Here is a 10,024-nt window from a genome sequence, read left to right as displayed (position 1 = left end):
GGGATGACTGAAATAACATAAATATGTTTCTTTCAGACAATATTAAAACTTCATACGCATCCCTTAGGGTCATATTAAAAATGCACATATGCTCAAGACACCTTTAATCTATGAATAGTTTGTCAAAGTCACCAAGTTTCAACAGAGTAAAAACATTTCCAGAGAACAAGGGCTTCCTAATCTGCCTTTCCTGCACATTATATCTATTACATAGGAAACCTGAGAAGTTCTGCATCACATTTTACATTCTAATTAATTTCAACGGTATCCACCTCAAGCATTTTGGAAAGCGAGCTCACTTGCAATCTCCTGGAAAGCCTTTTCAGAGATATGCAAAATCTCTCAAAACCTAGTGTTAGGCAAATCAAATAAAACACCCAAAGCGTCCCAACTATTCAAAAATGTTTCATGTTGAAAATTCCACCTTGCTGATAAGTTTTTCGTGTAAACTTGACTCATGTCAATAATTCACAGCATTAAACAGGAAATAATTTAAAAGTTGCAGGGCCTTTATAAACTCCAAAGAAAACTGTGCATTAGTATTAGAATGAACTGTTTGCTTTTATTTTTCACTTTTATTTTTCAGCTTCTTTTCCCAGTTCCCTCTGGGTGGGATAAAAATAATTCAAGCCAGGCTGCAGTTAGTTACTAATATAACTGTGCACAACAAAGAAAAACAGATTCATTAAAATACATCTAGCTCTAGAGATCCTCCACAAAGCAAACATCTATCACCAGTCATAAAGTTCTGACTTCAAACTGAAAGCAGAGCAGCACAAATTTTACCTTCAGCTGAAATTCAAATAATCATTTCAACACTCTTCCAGTACAGAACACTTTTTAATTCTGTTATTGATGCTGCTTTCTTTCTGCTGTTGAATACTCACATCAGAACCATGGACACAAACTGGAAATTTTGCTGAAAAACTTAGAAGCATAAAGCTAGAGTTTTATGTGGAAGTGAAGGAGCATCACACCACCTACAGCCAGTAAAGGCTTTATTAGCCCATCTCAGCTCCACTGAGTGCACCCGTTCAGCTTTCAGGATTATTCCCAATAGGCTAAAATCCTGACAGTATTAGTCAGAAAAATTAAATTAGTCTTTACCAAATCACTTTGATATAAGTTATTCCAGGGCTCATTAGATCAATTCTGAACCATTAAAACACTTTTGTACTGACTGGGAAAGAGTGAGACAATTCGCAATTGATTTCCATGCAAGCTAAATTAAATTACATGGAGTTATGTGTCTAGTTCAAAAAGGGCAACAACAAGTCAATGCTGTGTGCTTTTGAAAGAAAAAAATTCTCTAATCCCCACTTCCTACAACAGTCTTTTCCAGTTTCCATAGAGAAAAATCCAACTGATACAGGCATCTAGGTGCCATGATAGTAGTTTGTAGAGATTTTTTCCTTTTTTATTTTGGGAAGCATTTAGTGAAAAAATTTGGGCTTTTGATCTTCTTTTCCAGAGTAGCCTAAAAGGATAAGTCTCTATCTCGGCCTTGTAAATTCTGCACATAAGACTTCATCTGTGGAGGTTTAAACTCTATTTGGACCATGTACAATTTACATGCAGTCTTTTGCTTTATTATTGCTTTTTCATTGTAAGCTTCAATACCATTTTCCAGCAGCCATGCACTTAGCTATCTTCAGATCCATTACTTTTGAAAATATCTCCCCAACAGTTTCTCAGAGTTGAGCACCAAAACATGATCTAAAAATCTACAAACACCACATTACCTGCCCCTAATGGGGATCCCCAGAGCTCCATCCTTGGCCTTGTGCTCTGCAACATCCTGAGTGACTTGGACACAGGATTTTGGGAGATACTAAGTTAGCTGATGAAAAATTGGGAGGAGCTATTGCCTCCTTTGAGCCAGAGGGACCCTGCATAGAGACCTTGATAAATTAGAGGCCTGGGCAACCCCCAACTGAGTGAATTTTTACAAGGACAAGTGCTGGATTCCAGGGTGGGCAACCCTGGATGTACAGACAGACTGGGGAATGAGGGGATGGAAAGCAGCACCAGGCAAGGGGACCTGGGGGTCCTTGGCAAGCTGAATGTGAGCCAGCAGTGCCCTGGAGCCAGAAGGGACATCCCTGTGCTGGGGACATCAGGCACAGCATCACAGCAGGGCAAGGGAGGGGATTGTCCCACTCTGCTCTGAGCTGGGGCAGCCCCACCTTGAGTGCTGGGGCAGTTTTGGGTGCCACAATGGAAAAAAGATATAAAGGTACTGGAGAAGATCCAGAGGAGGCCTTGAGAATGGGGATGGTTTTGGAGGGGAAGCTGTGTGAGGAGCAGCTGAGGACACTGGGTCTGCTCATCTTGGAGAAGAGGAGACTGAAGTCAGAGCTCACCACAGTCACAACTTCTTGTAAGTGGAAGAGGAGGGGCAGGCACTGATCTCTGCTCTGTCACAGGGGACAGGACCCATGGGAACAATCTGAAGTTGTGTCACAGGAGGTTTAGGTTGGGTATCAGGAAAAGGTTCTTCCCCTAGAGGGTGGTTGGGCACTGGAACAGCTCCCCAGGGCAGTGGTCACAGCACCAAGCCTGACAGAGCTCAGGAAGTGTTTGGACAATGCTCTCAGGAACAGGGTGTGACTCTTGGGGTGTTCTGTGCAGGGCCATGTCACAGACATCTTTTATGAAAAATCCTTTCTTTAGGATTTTTCCTCCTGAGAAGTTGAGAGGCCTCAGGAACAAAATGGTTATAAACAATGGTTATCTGCTGCTGTGGAATGCAACAGGTGCATCTGTGATTGGTCTCATGTGGTTGTTTCTGATGAATGGCCAATCACAGTCAGCTGGCTCAGACAGAGAGTCTGAGACACAAGCCTTTGTTATCATTCTTTCTTCTATTCTTTTAGTATAGTTTTAATATAATATATATCATAAAATAATAAATCAAGCCTTCTGAAACATGGAGTCAGATCCTCGTCTCTTCCCTCATCCTCAGAACCCTGTGAACACGGTCACAGGGCCAGGAGCTGTTCTTTGGAGATACTTGTAGGTCTCTTCCAACTCAGAATATTCTGTAAGAATAAAAATTGAGAAATGTTTTAGACAGGCATATCTTTCTACATTTAGTGCTACTCAATTTGTTATCCCTTGTTATATTATAAATCAGGAAAAGTAGTAACTTTTTCATATAAATGATAAAAGACCACCCTGTGCATAATTTAATTATCATGCCCATTTGAAACTCACTAATGGTTAACCACAGAAAAATACTGCAGAACCTAAAATGCTAATAGAAACTCGTGTCTATTTCTCCATGGATAATTTTACCTGAACACACAGAAATCCCTTAACAAGCTTTGCTTTGCACAAAAAGGCACAAAGAAGTTATTTCCTATTTTTGTTTCAGATTACAAAAAGCTTCCCTTCAGGAGAATCAATGTAGCACTGAAAGTTGGGCTCCAGCCATTGTTCATCAGGACACATATAGGTTACCAAAAATGAGTTCCTGAGCTGGGAAGTCAGAGAAGGAACACATCTGAAAACTATTCCAATGCCAAAACCATCTTGCCATCTAACATGTGCCAAACTTCACCATTACCAAAATTCACTTTCAGATCCAGTTTTCGATTAAATCACTTCTAGCTCTACAGCAACCTGCCCCAAACAGAACACAACAGAACCTCTGACATTCAGCAGACACAGCCACAATATGTTTGATGATGAACTGCTGTTGGTGATCATGGGAACAGGAGAAAGTCTGTTGACCAGGGAAAAATCAGGAGAAGAGAATCAGAATGCTGCTGGGAGCAGTGTGTCTCCAACTCTGTCATCACCAACAGCCTCACCACCAAGAGCCCAGTGAAAATAAGGGCACACAAGACCAGAAAGGGAACACACACTGTACCAGGCAGGCAATTCTTCCTAATTTTTAGCAGCTCAGAAATTTAGCAGAACAGAGCAGCCTTGGAGACTGAATTTTCCACAAGAGACAATGTGGATTGCATATTACAGTAATTACAAAACTGTTATTAGTAGTGGAGAAATAATCTGCCAGTTGGACAGCCTAAGCCCACAATAAAGTGCAATGTGTGATAGAGTCAGCTCTGGAGGCACATGGGACAGCAAAAACATAGCTGCTGTTCTGGAATGGTGCAACAGACTCCTGGCAATTAAACTGGCTGTTGCTAGAGAAAACATTCAGCAATGCATCTGAAGAAAAAAAGAAAATATATCCTTTCCCACAGAGATTCACAGGTTCTGTGTGAGTTTGTTCAACAGGAGGACTTTCAGGCTGTCTTAGCATGTGATTTCTCTGAGCAGATTAATTTGATACTAGATTTTTGGTCACCTGGAATCTTCTCAGGTCAAAATCCATACCCAATGCACTGCTCTGCTCAGTCCCAAAAATGGATTTGTTCTAGTTGTTGCAATAGCCAAGTACAGAAGCAAACCTTGTGGTTTCCCCTCTATAAGGAAAGTAGGGCTTAGAGGAAATGAGAAGTTGAGAAGCTCAGGCTTTTGCTGTAACCTATGTGACACCCCAGAAGATTCACGTGGAGAGGAATCAGAGATGCATCACAGGATCAAAAAGTGAATTTTTGGCACAGCAGGAGCAATTCTCTGCCTTAGAGTACATGCATTACACTGTATATATATCTACATAGTGTACTGAAGAAAGTTCCTATTACACTGTCATCTTTCTAATGCCTGAAGCCAAATCATAAGGTCAACAGTTGTGCTACAGATCAATTAAGCTCCCTGCAGGTGGTCATTTTTCCCTGCATTAAGCACTGCAATGTACAAAAAATAGTCCAGTAAATAAAATGCTGAGACTAAATCTCCTAAGAGCACATCTGTCTAGTTGCTGCTTTTTACCACAACTCCCTTAGGTAAAAAATCACTTGTCACACTATATCTATCTTTTAAAGCAAATATACTACTTCTGTTTTATCTGCTAAAAGTGTTTCTGACCCACAGTTAGTGGATTCTTAGCACCTTCCCATGTTCCTCCTCCTTGCAGGGCAGCACTAGTAACTCCATAATAACAGTTGCTTCAGTGACATGGATTGGAAAGGATCTCTTTACCAACAGAAGTTTTATAGAAAGAACATATTCTACAAAGTTTTTATTTAAAGCATTTGCATAGAAATAACCTTGCACTGAAGACTGCACAAAAAGACAGAGAAACTCCAAAAACTATCAGGAGCAAGAGGTGAAGGGAACATCTTGCAATGCTTTGATTTCTAATTAGAATGCAAGATCCTTGAAGCAAATAGTACAACTGAGATGGTCAATTAAGAGTGCTGTGATTGTTCTTCTACTGTAAGACCCCCTCAACCTTGCAAAAGACAGAAAATCATTACAAAATCGTTAATGCTTCAGTGTCTAGGTAGCTATCCTTTGGAGAAGAAAAAGCTTATTTATATCAAAATACAGATACAACTGGAGTAATTTTATCTTCTGGTTTCCAAGGAGACAAGTGACCTCTATAGACTTCTCCTAACAAGTGCATCAAAGTCATATCAAAGCAAGTAAAGCCATGAAAGCCATAAGAAAGTAGCTCAATGCAGAGAAAATCCGCTGCTCAAACCTGAAGTTTAACAGCTTGGGTAGTTTGCTTCGCTGTTGGTGTCACTTCCTGAGATTCCTTTTAACAGAGCACTCTCTGTGACAGGTATTGCCAACCTTTACTTCAAGGCAAAATAACAGGCAGGAAAGGCTCCAACATGGCAGCACAGAGAGTATATTACAACCTGTTATATACACAGAGAGTATATTACAACAGGGGCAATAATCTAACTTTATAGCACTCATGGGGCACACCTTTCCTTCCAAAATCCATCCTTTCACAGCCCATCAGCAACGCCTTGAAGCTAACATTTATGTTGTGTCAGCAATTCTCTATTTTAGTACTCCAGAATCTCTGGAGGATTCTGCTTTCTTCCTCAGCCAGGCTCAGGAAACCTACTGGAGCCCACAGGATGTATAATCACATTTTCAATGCCTTCCTAATCTACAAAAAGCAGATTTGTTTTGGCAAAGTGCACAGTTAAAGAGATTCCCTGTGTTTCCCCATGTCCCTATTGTCACTCACACATTCTGAACACACTAGAGAAACACTGAACCAGCTTTTTCTTGGAGAAATTGCGTCAAGTTTCCTCCAGTTAAAGTTTACCATCCATCCATCCCCAAGTATCTGCACATATTTTGGTTTCCTTGTGTGGCTCACCCTCATTTTCCTGCTGTTGCTCCTCCATGTATTCACTTCAGGCAGAATGCTGTAGAGCTGAAATGGAGATGGTGAGCTGCAGGACCTCAGGGTGCTGCTGGGAGCAAAGAGCATGCCTGGGGAAACTTATGACTCATTTCAGCCTGTCCTGATCTAGCTCAGCTGACAGCAATAAAAAGAGGTAAAAAAAAAAAAAAAGCATTAAAATATATGAAAACCCTAGACAGAAGTTCTACATTGTAATTGTGCAGCAGATTAATGGGTTCTCTGTGGTAATTCCAAGATCAGCTTTAGAGCCTTGTATTACTTGTGGGGTAGGGCTGGGAAAGTGCCCTTGAGAGATTCACAAGTGTTGATGGCAAGTTCCTGCATCCTAAACATCTACCTGGGCACAGGCTAACCAAGAACTCAGGAAAAATGAGGAAAAGTTTTGATTCAGGAGACAGAAAAAAAAAAAAAATCAATCAGGTGGAAGAAACTGTTATTTTAGGCCTGACTAATGAAGCATTTGGGAATAAAAATGTGTGAAGGTGTTTTGAATGAGATCATGAGAGACAGCGCCAATGATGTTGCAGAAAATAAGAAGTGAGAAAAGCTGAACAGGAGCAAGACAGCTCCAGGTCAAACTCACAGGTGCATCAGATGCCAACAAACATGGGGAAAAAACATCACCATTTAATGCCAGAATTGGGGGCTGTAGTGTGAAATGGATTTGTGGAAAGACACAAATAGCAATAAGAAACATAAAAAACTTGACCTAGACAAATACAAGTCCAGGATTTCTCCAGTAAGGCAAATTGCAAATGCAAAACTCCCCAAACACGTTCAATATCTGTTTTGCTTAATCTTCAGAGAAGACTAAGAGACCAGATATTGAGCACAGTTGGTGATAAGAGAAAACAAAATAAGGAAAAAGGTTTAAAACCAGCAAAATCTCAACACCAAAGAAAATTCCAACGTGCACAATGCTAACGGTACCTTGCTGGAGAATTGATCTAGTTGTTCTATTCCCCTGGATCCTGCAGTTGACAAAATACACAGAAGAGAAAGCAACAGAAGAAAACCCACATGGCAAGGGCCTGGCAAATGCTCAGGTGCAGGGCTTTAATCCACTACCAACTCAACAGCAGAATTGTCACTCAGGTTTTTTACTCACTCCTATTTGTGATGAGTTTTACAGGCAAACAGCTGTAATCCAGGCTTCTTTCTCCTACAGATTCACACATTTTCACATCCTTTTGTTGCCATATACACATTGCTCTATCATATTCTACCCCTTGACCAGTCAAGCATGTCTTACACTCATTTGGTTTGTAATTCCCTGTTTACATAAAGGATGGGCTTTCACTTTGTACGGGACAAATAGAATCAGTACACACAGAAACTTATTTTTAGAGGAAAAAGTGCTGAAGTTACCACTTTTGAGCTTCCCCATCTCAGAGGTTCTCTGAGAAATTTGCATAGCTCATTCATAGAGCATCTTCCTGGTGCTGCCAGCTCTCATTCCAGGAAGAGAAAAGAAAATGAATCAGAAATCAAGTGTTGAGCACTCACAGTCCTGTGCTTGCTCCTCCCTCTCCTCACCTAATTACAAGGCCCTCAGCACTCCCAGCTGTGTGGTACAATGTGACACAGGTGCGCAGCATCCTTTCAGAAGCAAGATGGAAAACACAGGCCTCCCACACTGGGAGCTCTGTGGCAGGGTGTTTTCCAGAATTCCTGTGCTGAAAAGCATTTGATGATACAGAAGGTTACATAAATAGACAGAGAGATGAAGGTAGATAAGAAAAAGACGTGACAGTGAGTGACAAAGACATTTTGGGGTACAAGTCTTACAGTGCAGTCAGCAGAAAGCCCAAGGCAAAGTGGTGTTTTATTAAAGTAGATCACATAGCATGGAGAAAGGCTAAGCAGGGTTATCAAATCTTCTCTTTTTATCAGAAATAAAAAAAAAAAAAGACTGCTGCTTACAATTTAAAGAAAGGTCTGACTATTATGAACCTTAGCCATGGAATTCTCACTAAAACTGCTGCTTTTACAAAAGGTCTTCTCTCTCCCACTGGTGAACAACAAAGCATTGGACTGTTCAAAAGTCCTTAACTAAAAGCAAAGTAACAGATTCAAAACCACAAGTATGTCAAAGAGCTGGAAATCAAAAAGCTGCAGTATAATTTGGCTGAGTGTACGAGTTTCATATTTTTTTACTACAATCAAAGCCCTTCAGGTCTGTGCCCTTTGTGATTTATCAATAAACAGGTGACTTTTATTTACTGTTGCTCAATCTTAATTTGAGGGAAGTAAAGGATCTACTTCACCTGCCACAATGTAAGCTTATTATGGAATTGGCTATTCTATCTGTAATTTATCACAGGAGAGCACAGGGTGCCTGCAGCAGGAAGTCTTCCAGTGGCTCACAGCTGCTGGGTGTAAGCACTTAGCTTAACATCACTGAACATCATTGTCTTCAACCACCAGCTTGCTGATCTTTCCAGGCAGCAGGATGCCAGCAAGGTCTCAGCACTCATAACATCTGGAGCACTCCAGGAATCTTGTGTTGCCAGCCTTCTTTTACTCTTCTCCTCGTACCCTTTGGAAAAAGAGCTTAAAGCTGACAATAACTATGTGCATGCAGTTAGCCTTGATAGAAAGCATTTCCTGAAATCTCTTAATAAAACTAATAAAAAACAATAGTTTTCATTCAATTCTGATAAGATCTCGTTCAGTCTGAAAACTCAAGATCTTAAAACTGATTCTGAAAATTCAAGACCTGAAAACTGATTTTTTCCATTACTGATGTTGTATTAGCAAATAGTGTTTAAAAATTCATTCTAATCTGGGTTTTCTTCTCCCAGTTTGCTTTGACAACATCAACCTTCCAACATTCTGCTATTTACAGGTAGGATATTGCATTAAATTCACAGTGATTCCTTTGTAAATTGATAAATTTCATTTTTTCAAGAGAGAATATCTTTTATAAATATTCTTAATCATCAAAAGGGATAAATATTTTAAAAATTCTACCATTCAAATGGTTGAAGAAACACACTTTGACAGCTTCCTAGAGACATCCCTTCCTGAGAAGCATCAGAGTCCAGCAGTGAAAATCTGCTTGGACTGAATTTAATCAATCTGAAGAATCACGAGTACAGCTTTTTTGATAGTCTCATGGTGAGGAAGGCTTCACCACACACATCCGTGCTGGTTCACCTGGATGGTAGCCAGGCTTTCCAAGAGATCTGCAGCCAGGGAGAGATCATAGCAGGTTGACACATTTTTCAAGAGAGCACAGCACACAAAGTACTCCCTGTGCTTCTCCTAGAGAGAGGCTCTCCTTGGAAAAATCTCGCCCAAAGGGAAGGCTGGGGGCAGGTGGGGAGCTTGAACCTTTCTCCTTACACTCTCTAAATGTAATTTAACTGCAAAGGAAAAGGCTACACATAAACATTGCTAGTGCTATTAGTGAATAGGATAGCTTTCTGTAGGAGAATAGCCATCTCTGGGAGTGAAAATGTGTGTATGTATACTGAGTTGCTCATGTAAGTGCATTATTCAACAAGCTTTCAATCAAAATTTTAGTTATGATTTCTCCTGCTTAGGTATAAACTCAATTTATCTACCAAAGTAAACACAGCATAGAAATTAAGAGTTATACATTTCTAAGCTAGAGGTGTCAAGCAGAAAGTCTGAAGTCTAGGAAACAGAATAAAGAAATAAATTCAGTAATCCATACACAGCTGCCTGAAGGCTGGGAAGAAAAGCAGGTGGACTAAATAGTACTAAGGATCACCACAGGAAGGCCTGTAAACCTAGAATTGTTTTTGGATT

At 40.3% G+C, this 10,024-nt stretch overlaps 1 long non-coding RNA gene across 1 annotated transcript; it reads right to left on the bottom strand.

Annotated features, from left to right (window-relative positions):
* Window positions 1-542: 542 nt before the first annotated feature.
* Window positions 543-6,593, bottom strand: LOC129046718 (uncharacterized). Its single transcript, XR_008508455.1, has 2 exons — window positions 6,200-6,593; window positions 543-3,041 (listed from the first exon to the last, which is right to left on the bottom strand). It is a non-coding gene; the product is annotated as an uncharacterized LOC129046718 (long non-coding RNA).
* Between the last annotated feature and the right edge of the window lie 3,431 nt (window positions 6,594-10,024).

This window comes from Molothrus ater, chromosome 6 (genome assembly GCF_012460135.2).
Source record: "Molothrus ater isolate BHLD 08-10-18 breed brown headed cowbird chromosome 6, BPBGC_Mater_1.1, whole genome shotgun sequence".
Classification (NCBI taxonomy): Eukaryota; Metazoa; Chordata; class Aves; order Passeriformes; family Icteridae; genus Molothrus; species Molothrus ater.
This window is presented reverse-complemented; position numbering and strand designations above follow the sequence as displayed.